This window comes from Monodelphis domestica, chromosome 3 (genome assembly GCF_027887165.1).
Source record: "Monodelphis domestica isolate mMonDom1 chromosome 3, mMonDom1.pri, whole genome shotgun sequence".
Classification (NCBI taxonomy): Eukaryota; Metazoa; Chordata; class Mammalia; order Didelphimorphia; family Didelphidae; genus Monodelphis; species Monodelphis domestica.
In genome coordinates, this window is record NC_077229.1 from 342,354,816 (window position 1) to 342,375,050 (window position 20,235).

Below are 20,235 nucleotides of genomic sequence, written 5' to 3' on the forward strand. Positions count from 1 at the left end.
GAAATGTATGAACTGATGTAGAGCAAAGAAAAAAGAACTAGAACAAGAGTTGTACAATGGCTTCAATACTATAATGAAAATGCCATGAAAAAGCAGTTGAAATCAACTTAATTGTAATGATCCATCTTGTTCCTATTGTTACAAGGATTTTGGGGAAAGAGGAAAGGGGTTTTAGGGAAGGGAGAAGACATTGCTAAATAAAATAAGTTTATTAACAAATAGGGAATGATGGGGAAGGGAAGAGGATAATGGGCCAGTTTACTAATAAACCCCAGATACTTAACCCACTATAGTTATTATTTCTAAGCTTAACTTTGTCTAATATAATCTAAATTAAATCTAATTAAGGATAAGTCCACCCAGAAAGTCCATATTCCTCACAGAGTCCTTAGTGGATCAGGCAATAGGGATCCAGCTGTACAGTCCTTAGAAGCTTCAAGGAATGGAGAAATCCTCTTCGATTGACTCTGTCCACCAGAATGAGTGGGGAAACTTCCTCTTTACCTTTGCTTGATGTTATTATAAGACAGCCAGCTTGATAGATGGGTTTGTCCAGGAAGAGTCCATATCCACACCTTCAGGCTTGAACTCCAGACTCCAGACAGACTGAGAGTCAGTTGAAAAACTGCTTTCTCCAATCCCTTAGAATTCTGACAGTATAGGAAAGAACTGGAAATCTATTTTCTTCCTCTTTGTGGTCTGTCAGAGAACTAAAATGGTGGAATGTTGCATAGACATTTCTGTGTTAATTATGTTTGACTCCTCTTTGTAATGAGAGGCATAGAATATTCAAATGCATCATGGTCGTATAAAAAGCAAAATAAATCTATAAAGATTAAAAGTATATCTATTTCTTCTATCCATCTATCAGTCAATAATAGGAATAGATTATCTAGGCTTTTGATATGGTATAAACATTTTATCTATAAAACAATGGTGAACGAAGGTCACTACGGTCTTTGAACAAAAACATTGATTTTTTGGAGCGAATGTTGTCTGATCAATAGAGTGTGTAATATAGATGACTTTTAGTTTTTTAAAAAAATGAATTTTGTTGAAAGTTTCAGGGAAAGTCTATTAGAAATAAAAGTTGGCTAGTTGAATTTCTTATGCTGTTTACTAAAATTTGTTGCTGATTTTGAGCAAAGTAGGGCTTGACAGACAATATAACAAGATACCATAATCTCAAGTTTTGTACTTTTTTAGAAGGACATAGATATGAGGGACAGTGTAACTTTGTTCTCAATTATATTTTTTAGGAATTTGGTGGGGGATCAAGTTGTTCTTTTGCTTGGACTTATCTTTTTGCTTTCCTTTTAAAAAATATATACACACAACAGCATAATTACCATCCAAGAAATATAATCTTCCTGGAACATCTCATGTCTTGGTCAAATTCCTATGCTACATGTTCTACATGTTCCTCCAAGGAATTTTTGTTTCTTATTGGTCTATGGGAGATGATGCCACTAGATAGGATTTGACACAATCGTGTTTACACTGGCAATCTCCATATCTGGGCACTCTGACTGTCCCTGGATGCCCTGGTTGCCTCTTGGAGTATGTTCCTAAGAAAATATCATGATTTATTCATTGCAATGGTGGGTTGCCCTGATACTTTTGGATACTACACATTAATCCAAGAAGGCCAGCAAGGTCCAGTGACTTGGAAAAACTTAAGTGATGAAGGGTTAAAAGGAAGAGGAGAGAAAAGGTAATCCTCATCTCAGGTAGAAGAAATCAGAACTGAGTGAGGACAGAAAATAGAGCTCTGAAAGCCAGAATAGGTTGATTCCAAGTATATTTGCAGAGCACTGAGTTTCAATGGGTTGAAACAAGTGGTTAAAATCATTACCACATAATTTCAGCCTGAGTGAATCACAAGTTGATTAGGGAGTGTCAGGAGTTCACACTTTGTCCAGCTCAACCTGATCCTCTAGAAGCTGAGGCCCCTTTATAGGGCAGCTTGCAATGCACTGTGCCCACTATAAAAGATGTATAGCTATGGGTAGGGTTTGTTTTGCCTCTTTGGTCTCAGGTATCCTTGCTGAGTTGAGCCTCTGTAATAGGAGGTCATAGCTTAGGTATGTTCCTGGGGTATGGCCATATAAAATATCAGTGTAAGATATCTTTACATTCAGCTTCTATGATGTAAATGGGACCAAAATAGCCCAAAGAGTGAACTAAGATGTTTGTTCAGTGTATCCTCTGCTACTTGATTACTGTCTTCTTCTGTACCCCCTTTCTTTTCAGGACCTCTGTTCTGTTTTCTAATCTTTCTCTGCTGTCAACAAAAAGGCTTCTGAAAATATTGCTGCACATTCAGACCAACGCACTATTAACTCTCCTGTGTAATTTGCATTGTATCTTGTGGAAACAGATGAAACTTCGTCACTAAGTGTTATGTTTAGCGATCAGATCTATTAGAAACAATATTTTTTTAGTTGTATCAAATAGCTCTTTGCAAGATGGTTGCTGATTAAGACAATCTCCCACTCTCAACCAAGTGTCCTAATTTGACACAAGAAGTCTGGGTCTTATGCATGCTTGTGAAACTGCTTCAAGAAATTAGAAATTCCCTCATACTATTGGGTTTTCATTAAAGTTCTAAATTAAGAACAAAGTATTTGTCATTTGGGAAGTCAGAGTAAAAATACGATTTTTGACAGTAGATCTTAAAAAACATTTTCATACAAGCACTGAGATGAGATAAAGATATTTCAAATCACAAAGATTTAAACAGTTATTTTAAGGGAACAGACTTATTTTTGTGTGGCCATATGAAAATGTTAGTAATTTTAATGCAATGCATTTTTTATTTTGAATTTTGGCTATATTAATTTGATTAATGACTAGTAGTTTTTAAGATATGGGTCTATTAAATTTAAATAAGTCTCATACATTCCTTAATTTAAATTGTCTACAATTTTGAGGTCCCCAAATTCTGCATCTACAATCTTTAATTTAGAAATGAATGACTCTCTTGGACTTTCAAACAATAGCTAATAAGACAGGTTATTTTTAAGGGGCACATGGGGAAGTTTGACTGTTTCTTTTACCTTAGTTATTTTAGGATAGCTGAGGATATGGTGAAACATAAAAGAGATAACAGAGTATTTTACTGATGGCCTCTCCTGCTTTTCCCTCCCCTCCCTTCACTTGAATACTGTCTCTCCTATGTTTGTGCTCCAAGACTCTCAAAGGTTATAGCCTATTCCTTTGCTACCTCCTTCCATCTATACTATCATTCTTAAAAAATTGCTGTTCTTGTATTCATGTTGCATCATAGTATCAGTGTTAAAGAGATGGGCTTTTGTAGCAATTAAGAATTTGGAGTCATTGAAAGTACTATAGCAATGGTTTTTTAACTTATATTTCTATTCCTAATCTCTCTCCTGGGTTCTACATTTTGATTTCCAATTACTGTCTATGTATTTCCAAATGAGATAAGAAAGGGAGGAGGAGGAGGAGGTCGACCATGACGACGACAACGACCACCACGAAAAAGAATGAGCAACCCTTTCAGGATTCAGTCTGTAAGTATTAGTGGAATTAAGGAAGTGGTCCCAGAGGAGATGTTACATCTACATAATTTATGTTCAAGTTAAGTAGAACTGTTCCCCTTTTCCATAAACTATTTAATTCCATTTAGTTCAATATATTTATTAAGTGACTACTATGTGCAAGGCATTGTGGTAAGTATTGAGGAAATTCATGACCTAATCATATATTCCAGCTTCTATCCACAGGTCCTGTTGGTCCTGTTGCCTAGGACATTGCTGCTTATTGAAATGCTGTCATTCTTTTAAGGTCCAGATCAAATGCCAAGATTCTCAAGAAGCCTCCCTGATCTCTCTTTCTGAAAGGAATCTCTGCCTTATTCTATAGCATTTTGTTTTTCTATTCTGGAACTGTGCACACTCTACTTTGGACTACAGTTAATTGTCTATGGCTTTTTATCTCATCTACTAGATTTCAAGTTCCTTAAGGGCAAGCTCACTATCTTAGCCTTTATTGTATCCTCAATAGCAGCACCTACCTAGCAAAGCAATTTACACAGGGAAGCACTCCCTAAATATATGTGGAATGAATGAATTCAGAAAATCAAATTCAATTTAGGGAAGAGAGTACTAATTATTTTTTGCTCCTTAATTTAAATGAAAAAGCAACAACTTTATATGTAAGCAACCTCAACCAGCCCAATACTAACCTAAACAGTACAGTAATGCATGGTATAATGTGCATTGGATTTTCAATCAAAGAATGTCTCTATGTTATAAATAAATAGGGGTTATGGAAACATCTCATTTCTGGGAAAGGGCCAGATTCTCTGACGCCATTTTCAGGAAGCAATTTCTTTCCCCAAGATTTTTCTAATCTTAGTATATGAAACCTGAAGCATTCTGTTTGGAAGATAAGTAACTTTCACTTGTTAATAGATCATAACTGTAACAGAGATGAGGGTATTGAATTAGCTCAGGCATTAGCCACTGTGCAGCGTCAGTCAGAGGGGGAGTGCAGAGGAGGACGTGGAGTGTCAGCAGGGGGTGTATGTTGGGTTGTTGGCAGTAACAGCTGCAACTTGGCAATAAATGTAGCCCTTCTCCTCTTCCTCTGTTACCAAGGGAGTTTGGGGCAAAAGAAAATGTCTTCAGGGGTCCAAAATGAGAGTAAAGGAGCCCCAGTTAGGACAAGGGATGAGGGAAAAGGACTTTTTACTAGGAACTATCTGTACCAGAAAAGATGGACTGATAGGCCATCATTTTTTGAACAGATTGTTAATCTCTGAATTAAGGTAGTGTATTTGTGAAGAGGGTAACTTGGAAAGCAGAAGAAAGACAATATAAATGTTTTTCAATTCTAGAAACAGGAATAATATAGGGAAACTTTAAGATACCTCATTTTGGAATAGCTAGAAGTCTATATGGACATCAATGCCTCATCAAATGCCTCAGTATTAAAGAATAATGAAAGCAGAGTTTATGCATTCAAACTCTTCTTGTCCTGATAAACTTTTACAGTTAAAGAAATAAAACCTTGCTTAGTTGAACATGTCTTCCCTAATGTTATTTCTGTAGCAGGAATCTCCCACATTGCATGTTTAGGAGCCAAACATGGTCTTCTTGCTAGTGTTCTGAATCAGTTGGATATCACGTCTGCTTTAAAATTAGCTTTGGAAGGAGCTGGCAAATCATTTACTATGTTCTGCTTTTGACTTTTATAAACTCATGGCAAAATTTATAGTTTGAAAATAAATATGCCAGGTTCTCAATCTTTTAAAAGATTTTCTGAATTTCATAAGTAATTATGCCATTTTGATACAGTAGCAAAACTGATGATTCTAAGGTTGTGAAGCCATAGTACTCACCTTTTGAAGAAGTTCCTTATTGCCTTTAAGATAAAATGTAAACTCCTTTGTTTTATCTTTAACCCAGTTCATACTGTATCTCCATTATAATATTATATTATGATAAGTACAATATATTTTGTTATTATGGTATGTTGCCTTAATTATAATGATATCTTGGCACTGGTTCTTTTGTGAACTCTATGATCTCTCTAAGAAGGCCTGCCTTTGAATGGTCTGTCCCTCCTAAACTCTACCTCTTGGGAAGCCTTAGCTTCCTTTCAGAGTTTAGTTTAAACATGGACTCTCCTATATGAGGTCTGTCTTGAATCTATCCTCATGGGTCTGTCTGCCCTTGTGAAATGACCTTACCTGTTGGTATTCTTGGGTCATTCAGTCATGACTGACTTTTTGTGACCCTGTGGACCATATATACTATCCAGGGGGGTTTCTTAGCAAAGATACTGAAGTGATTTGTTATTTCCTTCTTCAGTAGATTTGAGCAAAGAGGGGTTAAGTGACTTGCCCAGGGTCACACAGCTAGTAAATGCCTGAGGGCAGATTTGAACACTGGTATTCCTTACTCCAGGCCCAACATTCTATCAGCTGAGCTGCCTACCTGCTTCCTTGTACCTACTTTGTATATATTTTATATCTACTTACATGTGTATATGTTGTTTACTCCTTAAGGGATAAGAATGGTCCTTTTCAGTTTTTGTATCACAAGCATCTTTGTATTACAGTGCCTGGCCCAGAAAAGGTACTTAAATGGTCACTCATTGATACTTTTTCTGTTCATGTGAAGGCAGGAGAACTAATTAGATGCCTTCTCTTTCCTTTTTATCTTTATTATTCCATCTTAAATAAAGGGAGAATTTTGCTTTTATATAGTATGTCCTTGTTTTTTACCATAAGATCCAGGGGTCTTTGACCTGGGGATCTGTCAACTTGGTTCTTTATCTCTCTCTACACAAAAAAAGTTGAAGAATTCTTGTCCTAAGTTTATAATTAACAGATTTTACTGTGGACTCCACCTATAGAGATAGAATTAAACACATATTATAAAGCTTTCAAGAAATCCAATTTATACTCCCACTTGGAATAATTCAGAATTCCATAGGGTAGACCTAAAATTGTCCTGTACGAGTCAAAATATTCAGGACTTGCTCTTACTAGTCAATTTTATTTTATAAGTCACAAGGATTTGTAAATCATATCCCTCACACAAGGATTCTCTTTTGTTGGAGTAAGATCATTCTCAATCTTTAAACTGCTCTGGTCCAATTTTCATAATGTTTAGCCAATGTTGGAGACTTTGAATGGTACAATTTCTGTTGATAAATCTTTTTGGAGGCATGAATATCTATGATTAATGCTTAGGAGGGGTGCATTTTGAAATATAACCTTTAAATCTACCTTGAGATAGCAATTTTTAGCTCAGGGTACCTGAACTTGATTTCTAGGTGAATGGTTTACTCCACCATATTATACTCTTCCTTTGACCTTTCCTCCCCTATTCTATTACCCATTACAGGTGAATTGGCCATCATAAACTTAAGTTTATTTTGGATGACAATTTAGAATTAGGTATTGACTTTGTGAGAGATCTTACTCTCCAAGTGGAGAAATCTCAGTGAAAGATTCACCCTAGGCAAAACAATAATGTAGTTTGTCTTTAGTCTCCCACCTCTCTTGACATTTTTCTCCTTTCTCATGGTGCCCTTCATCTCTAAGGATCCAGAACTACATGTGATATGCCATTCATTCATTGTACAAAAGAAGTATGGACTTTTGAGTTTTATCTACATCTAACTTCCACAGACAGTGATGAGTTTTCATTTCAAACCACCTATTCATCCATGCCAATAAAACTGTTTTCATTCTATGTTCAGCTTCTTTAAGAAACACAGTTACTGAGATATCTCATACTATAATTATATATAATATAATATATATATAATCTCATACTATAAAATATAATAATCTCATACTATTAACTATAATTCAGAAAGCTGTTTCTACTACTGTGCCATGATCTATGTCATTCACATGCTCAAGAAGTTCCAGTACCTACCTATTGTGGAAGAGGCATGAAGGAAGAGAGAATTTCATGCATGCAAGACAGAGAGTAAAGGACCTCAGATGTCAATCAAGAAAGAACATTTCAAATAGAATGTTCCCAGGAAAGTCAGTTGGAGCCTGGCCAGGAGATGAACTGAGAGACTGCCTTGGCTTCTGACCAAGGGGGAGACTGGCTTGGTTTCTGACCAAGGGGGAGACTGGCTGTTTCTGACCTAGGCTGAAGGACCCTTGGGGGGGGGGGGCTTTTGGAGCTAGGCTGAAAAGAAATTAACTTTTGTTAGTGGCTTTGTGTAATTTGAAGAAGAAAGAAGATTAAACAGTTGTCCTCCCATCTTCTTGACAGACTTTGTGTCACAGCTGTGACAGGACTGACATTTCCCAAAATCCTTCTAACCCTCCTTATAGATTAGGGACAACCTTATCCCTCTCATCTCAATTTCCATCCTTGTCCTGTTTTTCCCAATAAGCCTCTTTACCCGAGAAAGAGGGAAAAAGTATCTTCTCTAAATCTCACAGTTCACCTTTGAGTTACATAGAAAGGTGACTGAGTAACAGTGGGGAGGGGAAGGGAGACAGGAGGGCATGAGTGGAAAACTGGGAGGTGAAGGGTAGGACATATTTTAATCTATTAGCCATCAGTAGTGATCAATAGGCATCCCCAGAATCTCTCTCTCTCTCTCTCTAACAGTATCTCTCTATCTCTCATAAGTATCTCTATTTCTAGTACAAATAGGCACCTTCAGATTCCCCCTAGTATCTCTCTAGTTACAAGCCAGAGTATGTCAGTTACTGAAACTAGAAATAATTCCACAGATTATCCTATTTCTAATACACTATTTCTTTAGGACAGAATACCACGCCCTTTCTTTTCTAGAGCTTCACAATATGGCTTGCACACATTATTCCCTTCCATGTGCCTTCATTCCCTCTACATAATTCAGCCAAATTGGCTTTCTTGTTCTTCCTCACACATGATACTCCCTCCTAGTTCTGTGCTTTTGCACAGGCTATTTTCCATACGTGTAATTCATTTCATACTCACCTCCATATCTAAGGAGTCCCTAGTTTCCTTCAAAGTTAGTTCAAGCATCACAAGAGACCTTTCATGAGTACCCCCCTCTGTTAGTGATTCCCCCTTAATACCTTATATGTGTTGCTTCCCTGCAGGTAATATAAGCTTATTGAAGTTTGTTGTTGTTAAGTTCTTTTTCAGTTGTAACCAACTCTTTATGACCATATTTAGGGTTTTCTTGGCAGAGAAACTAGAGTGGTCTGCCATTTCATTCTCTAACTCATTTTTCAGATGAGCAATTGAGAGAAACAGAGTTAAATTACTTGCCTAGGAACCATACCTAGCAAGTAACTGAGGTCATATTTGAACACAAATCTTCTTGACTCCAGGCCCAACACTTTATCCACTAGTTGTCCCTCACTGTAGGTAATAATTGTTTAAGTTTTGTTTTTATATCCAGAACCTAGTGCCTGACAACTACAAAGAACTTAAAAAATGTTTGGTGACCAATCAATCAATTGATTAATTGACTTATCTAATCAGAAGGTAAAGAAAACAAGAAATTTGAGGGTACCAAAGAAGGTGCAGCTCAACAGAAGATCAAAAATGAGTAGGAATGGAAGTGAGGTCAGGATATCTGATAGGTGGGAATATAGCAAAATAAGGAAAAATGGAAGACAGGAAGTCCACAATGAAAGTGAAAATAGTTATGGGAAGAATAGAGGAGTAGAAGGACAATGAATTATGGTCAGAGAGGGGGAATTTCAGGGTTTGAGATCTGCATGCATAAGGGTTAAATTTAATGGCTGGACAATAATTTTATAAAGTTATGTGGTTGCCAATATTTCTTATACCTTGAGTCAGAAATTTATTTACAAATATATGCAATTAAAGAAGAAACAATAAAAAAGAGAAATACGAAGGTGTTAGAGAGGTTGTCTATCCTATATTAATCCAGGCAGAGATAAATGAGCTCTCGACAAGGAAGGCCAGTAGCGAGTAACCATGAGGCCTCCTCCAAGATGGAAGCTAGTCTCTCCAGAAACTAGGAAAGGAGTCAACCGTTCACTCACCCCACGAAGTAGTCCAGGAGTCTGAGTCCAAGTTGAAGCCATGCTCCAAGCCCACAATCCAAGTAGCAGTCTTCAGAGAAGCTCTCTTGAAGACTCTCTCCAGTCAGGAGTCTATCTCCACAAGACTGACTCAGGCCAAAGAATCTGTAGCTTTTATGGTGACTTTTTGTCCTTGCCCCTCTTCATAGAGGTCAATCACAGTTTCCAAATTGTCTAGCACTGTCCTGGGGGCAGTGTTTGTGGGAACCAGTTCTCACCTTCTGGAGGGGTGAATACTCATCCAAAGGGTTCACAGATTCCCAACTGATTGAGTTTCTGAGGGAATAAACTCTGATCATAGGATTCAAAAGTTTGGGACTGAATTAATAGGGTGGAGCTCTCTAAGTACCTTGCTAGTTTCTCATCTAGTACCAAGTAGGATATTTAATCTTTTGTTGATTCAATTCAAAAGTAGACAAAGGAGAATTAATCCTGTCTTCAAAATCTAAGTAGGGGTACTTAAGTTTATGTTAACTAAAGTGTTAACTCAAAATAGACACAGGGAATAACAAATTCCCTTTTATAAGTGTAAATTCAGAAAAGAGAACAAAGAATTCCCTTTCACACATGCCTGAGCTGCTCAGACAAATCTGTTGTAAAATGTATTACTGGTATGAAGCATGCCTCATATTATTAAAAAATATCATATTCCCATATGAATTAGAAAATGTAAACAACTGCATTTAATACTCAATTACAAGAGTTTTATTTGCTATTGTTATAAATAATCTTGGAGACTTTATACTAAATTTATAAGTATTTATTAGTAAAGAGAAAGAAAGATAGAAATAAGGTTTCCAGCCTTTCTAACTTAAAGTAAGATCAGGTCCCAGATTCCCAATGTGGTTCCTTCCAGTGGCAAGATAGATAAGAGCCACCAGAATGGTTTAAGAGAGAGTCAAACCAGAGAGAGGGGTAGGAGAGTAACCAAGCTTCCTGAGCTGGCTTTTCAAACCTTGTCCAAGCTCCTTTCCCAGATATTTTGATTGGCCAATGGCCTTCATCATCATATTTCCCTGCCCTCCAAGACTTTTGCTGGTCAAGAATCTGGCTGCCCTGCTGGCAGCACAGAAACCTGACTCTGCAAATTTTATGATGAGTTCTTAAAAGATTGGACTGGGTTGGAGGTTCTCCAGATATTTAATTCACACACTATTTTTTATTTAGAATATTTTCCCATGGTTACATGATTTATGATTTCCCTCCCCACCTCCCAATCTTCCCTCTCCCCTCCTTGAGCTGACAAGCAATTCCACATGCATCATTGTTTAAAACCTATTTCCATGCTATTCATATTTGCAATAGAGTGATCATTTAAAATAAAAATCCTAATCACACCCCCTCAAACTACATGGTCAATAATATGTTTTTCTTCTACATTTCTATTCCTACAGTTCTTTCTCTGGATGTGGATAACATTCTTTCTCATAAGTTTTCTGGATTGTCCTGGATCATTGCATTGAGGCTATTAGAAAAGTCTATTACATTCAATTGTGCCATAATGTATCAGTCTCTGTGTACAATGTAATTCACACACTCTTTAACATGCCAATAAAGTCATCTTTTCCAATGTAAATTCCCCTAGAGTATTTTTCTTGCTGTGTTTTCTTTAATGATTTCTGCAGCATTAATGCTACAAAATGTTTTTGAGCTATTTTCTCTAGTGTGAAATTCCTGGTGTCCTTCATTTTACCAGTATATTCTTCAGTCTAGTTTTCATTTTAAAGGAAGAGAAGCATTTTGAACAAATATAAGCTAAATTCAAGAAAGTCCAAATGTTTTTAAACTGGGTAATGCCCAATACATGGTTTTATTTAAAGTTTATGATGTCATAAGACATAATAGCATAGGGAATTATTTTGACAAGTTTTATATATGCATTTTTTCTTGATCTCTTGTTCTTTATCTGTTTATCCTGTTTCCTTTGTTTCCTCATGGCGCTTTAGTAGAAATTTTGTCATTTTCAGCTTCTTCCCAAGAATATAATTTGAATAAACTATGAATTTTTTAAAAGGTGTGAAGAATAAATGAAGAGTGAAAGTATCTGGATAATATGCAAAATGAATGAGCTGTTGAGTAATTGAGGTCTATAATATCATAATATAACATCTACCTGTTTGTAGCATCCTGAAAAGAGTAGGAAATTCACAATCAGAAGCGTGAATTTGAGCTCCAGCACTGCTAGTCCACTTGTTTAGTAACCTTACACACATAATTTACTTTCTCTGAGCCTAAAATATCTTATTTACAAAAATGAATAATAACACTTATCTGCCTTTTGTTGTGAGAAAAGTGACATAAACCTTCAAGTATTTCATATTTTAATCTAAATCTTATGTATACCAGGTTAGATATACAATATGAAATTATATTTTAAAAGTTCACATAACCCTATGAAAGCCTGAGCATTCTCTATTAAACTCAGAGAGAAGCAAGAATTTTGCAAGTCAGACTCCCGAATAGCTTTTAATAGTCTAATCCTGACAGTTAATAAACTCTCTCATGTATAATATATCTTGCTCTTGAAGATAGCTTTATGACGATGAATGAAGGTGTCATCCCAGGTCATATTTTTCAACTCAGATTGTGATTATCCATCTGGGACTATCATTCAAGATACCAGAGCCTTTAATGTAGCTTTTTGAAATCCGTATTATTGATGATGACATTTCTCTCAGAAGACGAATGACTCTATCTGAAACATAAGTCAAACTTCTAATTTAATTTGACAACCAGTATCATATCACAAGTCTTTCTCTTTTCTGGACACTAAGAATTTTAGGAGATTAAAAAATACTTTAATGTAGCTTTGAGTTTCCTTACAACCCCAAAGAATAAGAACTAAAAGAAACTGGCTAAATCTATTTGAAGAAAAAAATTAGTTTGAAGTGACCCCAAAGATAAATTTTTCAATAGATGTTCCTTAGTATGGAGAATTTCCCTTTTTCTGTTTAAAACAGCTGTCAGTTACTGTCAACATCTTGGTGAATAGTAATGATCAGGAGAAGGGTTGTATGAAAATAGCTATTGCATGCTAGAAGAGTAATAGAACACCAAAAATGTTGCCAAGATCTATGTGTGTATGTGTGTGTGTGTGTGTATGTGTATATCCTGTTGAAATTTAGCTTGCAGATATAATATTTAATTTAGGATGGCCTCATATTCATAGGCAGTTGTTAATTTATAAGATAAAAATCAATTGATTCTGATTTTGTTCCCTTGTAAATACAGTACTTTTCATATAATTATTGTCAAGGTGTTTGAAGATATTAAAATGTTCTGAGGTACTCATACTTGTTATTATGATTATTTGGGTTTGGACCTGTAATTTTGACATATAGGAAATTCTTAGAAGGGAAGAATTTTGATGTTGCTCAAATGATATAATTGCAGTTTTCTGGTACATTGAGAGGTTAAGTGACTTGACGTTGGCCAGGCATTTGTTTCAGAAATGAGACTAAAATCGACATCTTCTTGAATCCAAGTCATTCTACTCATCCAATATAGCATATTTTCTCTATTTTGTTACTATATTTAAAATATACTATACAATATTATTGATATAAATGAATGAATTTATCTATAAAATATGTACAAATTATAGTGATAAAACTCTGGAAGAATTTAGATTATTTGGAATATCTGAAAACTCTTGCAGTGGCAACGGAACCTAGACAATAGAGAAGTTGGACCAAAACTTAATTAATCCAATGGTAAGAGAGGAAGGGGAGTCTAGCCCCATCAAGAGTAGGAACCTAGAGTCATAAAGTCACATGGTATGTTGGAAGGCCAGACTCCTGGGTTCATTGTGAGGGTGGGAGGCCTGAGTTACAAGTGGGCAGAGCCAGTGGAACATGGCCATGGAGGTAGAGTTGACAGGGTTTTTAAACACCTATGGGAAGTATAATCTATTTCTGGATTTTCGTAGATGGTACCTATTAACTGGCATTTTTTCTCTCTTGAAGCTGTCCAGGAGCTAGCTCTGAGCAGTGGCTCAGCCATGCAGCAAAATAAAATATCAAATCTAGAAAAGTTTTGCCCTCTGTCTCTGTCTCTGTCTCTGTCTCTGTCTCTGTCTCTGTCTGTCTGTGTCTCTCAATATATCCCTCTTTACTAATAAATACCTGTAAATCTGGCAATATAGTCTCCAGATCAATTTTAACAGGACTTGCTGAAAGCCATGAATAAACCAAAAAATGGAATACCATTTTTTAAACAATCACAAAAGAAACTGACTAGATCCTTTAGGAGCAAACAACAGCAAATGGAAAAAAAATCATTAGTATCCTCTTGAACCATGCCCTCCAAAAGTAAGATGTTATATTCAAAATCCAGAACTACTTGGTTAAAGGGGGGAAAAACAGTTCAGAGATTCAAAAAGAAATAATTCACTTACCAAAGAATCAATTAGTTTTAACACAAAGACTATACTGCAACTACCTTAAAGAAAAGAAAATCTTGGAATACAATATTTTAAAATGCAAAATAAAAAGACTTACAGCTAAGAATAGAAAACTAAATATTGCCCCACAGAGAAAATTAGAATATGAGACTTTCAGTCATTTGTGATGAAAAGATGGGATATGGGTAGAGTCCTGAAACACATAGCACCTGAGGAAAAAAATTCATTTGAGCAATTGGAAAGAGTTAACTAATGATGAAATGCTTACATTCTAATCAGAGGAGAAAATTATCTTTTTAGAATCTCATTGTCAGAGGTTACAGATGGATTAAAAAGAAATACTAGGTCTGGAGAGGGTTTTGCTCTGGTTTTAGGAAATAAAGAGGTGGGGGGAAAGTAATTCACAAGAGAATAAAGGGAAGCAACTTAATATTTCTCATCATTGGAATGCATAGGAAGAATATTGCAACACAAGAGAGGAGGTGGAGAGGAGGAAGTGGGCATCTTATAGACTCCAGTCTCATTACAATTAAGTAAAGAAGAGTTTAATACACACACAAAAAAGTTTGGTAAAGAATCACACTAAATTCAACATGAAAACAGGAAGAGAAAGGGAGAAAATGGAAGAGGAAGTATTAAGGGGGAGATAATTCAGGATATGTAGAAGGAACAGCATACAAGTATTTCATTTCCAAAACAGAAGTAATTTCTAGATCAGTGTTCAACATAGCCATTCCCCAAGAGATAAATGGTTAAAGGCTATGAACAAACTATTCTTAAACCAAGAATTGTAACTATTAGCAATAACATAACCACATCACCAACACTGAGAAAAATGTAATTGAAAACAATCCTGAGCTTTTATTCTACAATCTGAAAACAACATGCAAACTAACAAAGGTGACAAAAGATGAGAATAGTTACTATTGGGTGGGTTCTGTGAAAATAAGCACACTAAAGAACTGTTATTTTTATTTTTAAAAAATCATTACCTTCTGTCTAAGAATCAATACCAAATATCAATTCTAAGGGAGAAGAGAGGTAAGGTAGGCTATTGGGGTTGTAACTTTCTCAGAGTCACTCAGCTTGGAAATATCTGAGGCCAGATTTGAAAGGAGTACCTCCCATTTTCAGGCTTGGGTCTCTGTGCACTGAGCTACCTAGCTGCCCTATAGTGAACTGTTGTTGGCGCTGCAAATTGATATAATCAATTTTGGAAAAAATTTGGAATTTTGGGAATAACTTGACTATAATGTCTATTTAATTTGAAATAGAGCTTCCATTACTAGGCTTATACTCTGAGGAGGCCATTGATAAGAATAAAGTACTCATATATACCAAAATATTTATAGCAGCAGTTTTTATGAAAACAAAGAATTGGAAACAAAGTAGATGCCTAATAGGTTGGGGAATGACTAAACATATTGTAGTATAGGAATGTAAGAGAATCTATTGTATCCTATATATATATATATATATATATATATATATATATATATATATATTCTCCTATATATCCTATATTATATATATATAATATTCTATATTATATATATATATATACATATATATAATATAACCACATAGCAATATTATTTAACTTATTCATCCAGTGCCATATTACCAAAATTTTACTTTGTAAAGAAATAAAAATAATGAATGAAATTTGTTTGAAAGAATGAAAGTTTAAGATTTGCAAATATGAGATAAAAGGAAGATTATAATTGTTGGAGGGGCTATAAGGAAAAGAGATACTAGTGAGCAATTAGCAGAGCTATGGATTGTCTAACTGGTTATTCTGGAAACTTGTTTGAAAACATGACCCAAATTAATTAAATTTTGCATACTCTTTGGTAACACTTTTCTTCATTATTTTTTTCCCTATCCAGAAGTACTACATCTATGTCTATATCTTAAAGAGGTCAAAGAAAGAGGAAAGGAGCTATATCTAAAGACTCTAAAGGTAAGTTAGTAGAAAGAGTCTTGGATTTGGAGTCTGAAAACCCGAGTTCATATCTATACTCAGTCATTTACTGGCTGTGTGAATCAGGCAAGTCACTTAATCTGTATCTGCCTCTATTTCTTCTTTTGAAATGGGAATGCCAATAGCATATACAGCTCAGGATTATTGTGAGGATAAAATATATTTGTTAATTGCCTGGCATGTAGTAGGTACTTACAAAATGTTTGCTATTTTTTTAATGTATGCAAATACTCATTGTAGTTTTTGTTTGTTTGTTTGTTTTGTGGTGGCAAAGAACTAGAAACCAGGAGTCTGTCCACCAATATATAAATTATGATATATGAATATGATGGAATGTTATTATGTTATAAGAAATGATAAAGGACATAATCTCAGAGAAACCTAGGAATATTTGTTTGAATTAATGCAGAAAGTAAAGAGATCCAGAATAATTTTTAACAGCTTTGTAAAGATAATCAACTTTGAAAAACTCCAGGACTCTGACAAACATAATGACTAGCCATGTTCTTGAGGACTCATGATGAAACATGCTACTCATTTACTAACAGAGAGATGCTAGACTCAGGGTCAAGACTTAAGCATAAATTTTTGGCCATGGATAATTCAGAAATTTTTTGTTTGTCTATGCATGTTGGTTTAAAGGGTTTTGTTTTTCTTTTTCAATGTTGGAAATGTGCTGGAGGAAATGAAGGTGAATTTTTGTTATTATAAAATGCTAAAACAAACAAGAAAAACAAACAGAACAAAAAAAGGAATAACAATAAATAAATGGATAGTTTTAGAGAAATCTTGGAAGACTTGTAGGAACTGATTGAGTGAAATGTGGAGAAAAAATTGCAAGAGAATAATTTATAAAAACAGCATCATTGTAAAGACTAGCCACTTTGAAAGACATAAGAATTCAACTGAGGGCAATGACTAACCATGAATGCAGAGAATTGATGATGAAGAATGCTACTCACTTCCTGATCTTGAAATGCTAATTTTTTTGTTTTTTGTTTTACATTTTTTCAAGATTACATGTAGAATCAATTTTAATAATCATTTCCTGACATTTTATAATCTATGTTCTTTCCCTCTCTATAACCCCTCTATCCTCCCTGAGATGTGTATTAAGGAAAGGAAAAGGCTGAAGCTTTTCCATGAAATGCAAATACAACTAGCTTTGTGGTGAAAGTGTTGATTAAGGAAAATATACCTAGATTTGGAGTACCACTAACCATAGACTCTGATAAGGGATCTCATTTCACCCAAGACATCCTGAAAAGAGTCTATGAGAATCTAAGAATAACACCCAAGTATCATATTCCTTATCACCCACAAAGTTCATGTCAGGTGGAGCACATAAATAGGGAACTCAAGACTATGGTGGGGAAAATCTGTGCTGAAACTCATCTCAATTGGCCAGAGATTCTTCCTATAGCTTTGTTTTACCTATGTATGATACCAAGAGCAGATTTACAAATATCATCCTATGAAATGCTCTTTGGACATGCTCCACTAGAGGCAAAAACTTTAAGACATCTCTCTCAGGTGGAGATTGTCAACTTGCTTCATACTTGAGTGCTTTACAACATAAACTCAAAGAGTTACATGATATAGGAGTATTAATTCAACCTGGTCCATTGGATTATTCTCTCCATGATTTCAAACCAGGAGATATGTCTATGTTAAAATTTTTGCTAAAACATCAGCAACACAATAGAGTGGGTTAGGTCCTTACACTGTTGTGCTAGTTTCTCCATCTTCAGTAAAAGTTTTGGGTAGAGATTCGTGGTATCATTGTTCACATATAAAATTAGCACATGGTATTTATAATGAAAACATACAAATCCTTGAAGAAGAAAATGAAGAAAAGATTGTAGAAAGTTAGAATCATCAGTCATATTGAGTCTGTAGTCAAAAAGATCATTAAGGAGAGGACCATTCCAGTGGAAGAGAACAATGCAGATGAAGAGGAAAATTCAGGAATTAATGGACATTATTAAAAGACTGAAAACTTATAAATTTAAAGATTTTGGGAAATTTGCAATGAAGAGGATTACAAGATTAATGGACTAATGAATTAATACTTTGGGGTAATTTATTATATCACAAAATAATAGCACTTATTCACACACAAATACAAATATATTTACTACTATGGAATTGCAGAAGAATTCTTTTTTTTTTTTAATTTTAAACATTATTTTATTTGGTCATTTCCAAGCATTATTCACTGGAAACAAAGATAATTTTCTTTTCCTCCCCGCCCCCCCCCCCCGCCTTTTCCCTCTCCCATAGCCGACGCATGATTCCACTGGTTATCACATGTGTTCTTGACTCAAACCCATTTCCCTGTTGTTAGAATTTGCATTAGAGTGTTCATTTAGAGTCTCTCCTCAGTCATATCCCCTCAGCCCCTGTAGTCAAGCAGTTGCTTTTCATCGGTGTTTTTACTTCCACAGTTTATCCTCTGCTTGTGGATAGTATTTTTTAGATCCCTGCATATTGTTCAGAGACATTGCATTGCCACTAATGGAGAAGTCCATCACCTTTGATTGTACCACAATGTATCAGTCTCTGTGTACAATGTTTTCCTGGTTCTGCTCCTTTCGCTCTGCATCACTTCCTGGAGGTTGTTCCAGTCTCCATGGAATCCCTCTACTTTATTATTCCTTTTAGCACAATAGTATTCCATCACCAACATATACCACAATTTGTTCAGCCATTCCCCAATTGATGGGCATCCCCTCGTTTTCCAATTTTTGGCCACCACAAAGAGTTCAGCTATGAATATTCTTGTACAAGTCTTTTTCCTTATTATCTCTTTGGGGTACAAACCCAGCAGTGCTATAGCTGGATCAAAGGGCAGACAGTCTTTTATCACCCTTTGGGCATAGTTCCAAATTGCCCTCCAGAATGGCTGGATCAATTCACAACTCCACCAGCAATGAATTAGTGTCCCCACTTTGCCACATCCCCTCCAGCATTCATTACTTTGCATAGCTGTCATGTTAGCCAATCTGCTAGGTGTGAGGTGATACCTCAGAGTTGTTTTGATTTGCATCTCTCTGATTATAAGAGATGTAGAGCACTTTTTCATGTGCTTATTAATAGTTTTGATTTCTTTGGCTGAGAACTGCCTGTTCATGTCCCTTGCCCATTTATCAATTGGAGAATGGCTTGATTTTTTGTACAATTGATTTAGTTCTTTGTAAATATGAGTAATTAAACCTTTGTCAGAGGTTTTTATGAAGATTGTTTCCCAATTTGTTGCTACCCTTATGATTTTGGTTACATTGGTTTTGTTTGTACAAAAACTTTTTAATTTGATGTAATCCAGATTATTTATTTTGCATTTTGTAACTCTTTCTAAGTCTTGCTTGGTTTTGAAGTCTTTCCCTTCCCAAAGGTCTGACATGTATGCTATTCTGTGTTTGCCTAATTATCTTATAGTTTCCTTCTTATGTTCAAGTTGCAGAAGAATTCTTCAAGCAAGAGGAGATGAGAAGAGAAGGAAAGATCCGAAGTAGTAGTAATTATATATTGCATGCAATAGTAACATAACACTAACATAACAGTAACACTGACATTACACTAGCAAAACAACATGACATAGCAAAAGTAACAACATAATAAAATATAAACATGGTTATGTTACATTGAATCATTACTTAAATGAGTGAAACAATGTATAGTTAGGATACTAACATTGTTATAATTAGCTATAGATAAGTTAGTTACTAACAAAACGTAGTTAGATACTTAGATTTAGTTTAAGTATAGAAATCTAGTTAGAAGAATTTTGAAGACAGGGATTAGTTAGGTAGGATTAAGTAGATAAGAAAATTAGATACTGACTTGTACTACATCACATATTATACAATGCAAATAACATGACATCACATATCAAACAAAATTGTAAATACATATGTAAATATATGTAAATAGTGTGTGTAATAGGACTGTAAATTAATTGATTATAATGTATGTATATATACATATGTAACATAAAACACATGTGTAAACACAAAGTATATGTGTATATATGTGCATGTGTATAGCTTACATGCATATATTATTTGCATGTACTATATATATATGTGTAAATGATGTACAAAACTCATATCTATTGTTACATGTATTTGCATAAGTGAGTTTAATGTTTGATTTGATTATCCGTGTAAAACTTATACAATGTTGTGCTTATTGTAATTAAAAACATTTTTTTCTCTAAGTTTGATGTTAATGTACTACAATAGTAGTAGAATATTCTGTATTAGCTGATAACAGTAGTATTTTGAGTTTGATGTT

At 35.0% G+C, this 20,235-nt stretch overlaps 1 long non-coding RNA gene across 1 annotated transcript; it reads left to right on the plus strand.

Annotated features, from left to right (window-relative positions):
- The first annotated feature begins 1,005 nt into the window (after positions 1-1,005).
- Positions 1,006-19,884, plus strand: LOC103094009 (uncharacterized). Its single transcript, XR_464231.3, has 3 exons — positions 1,006-3,536; positions 15,845-15,918; positions 19,397-19,884. It is a non-coding gene; the product is annotated as an uncharacterized LOC103094009 (long non-coding RNA).
- Positions 19,885-20,235: the final 351 nt, after the last annotated feature.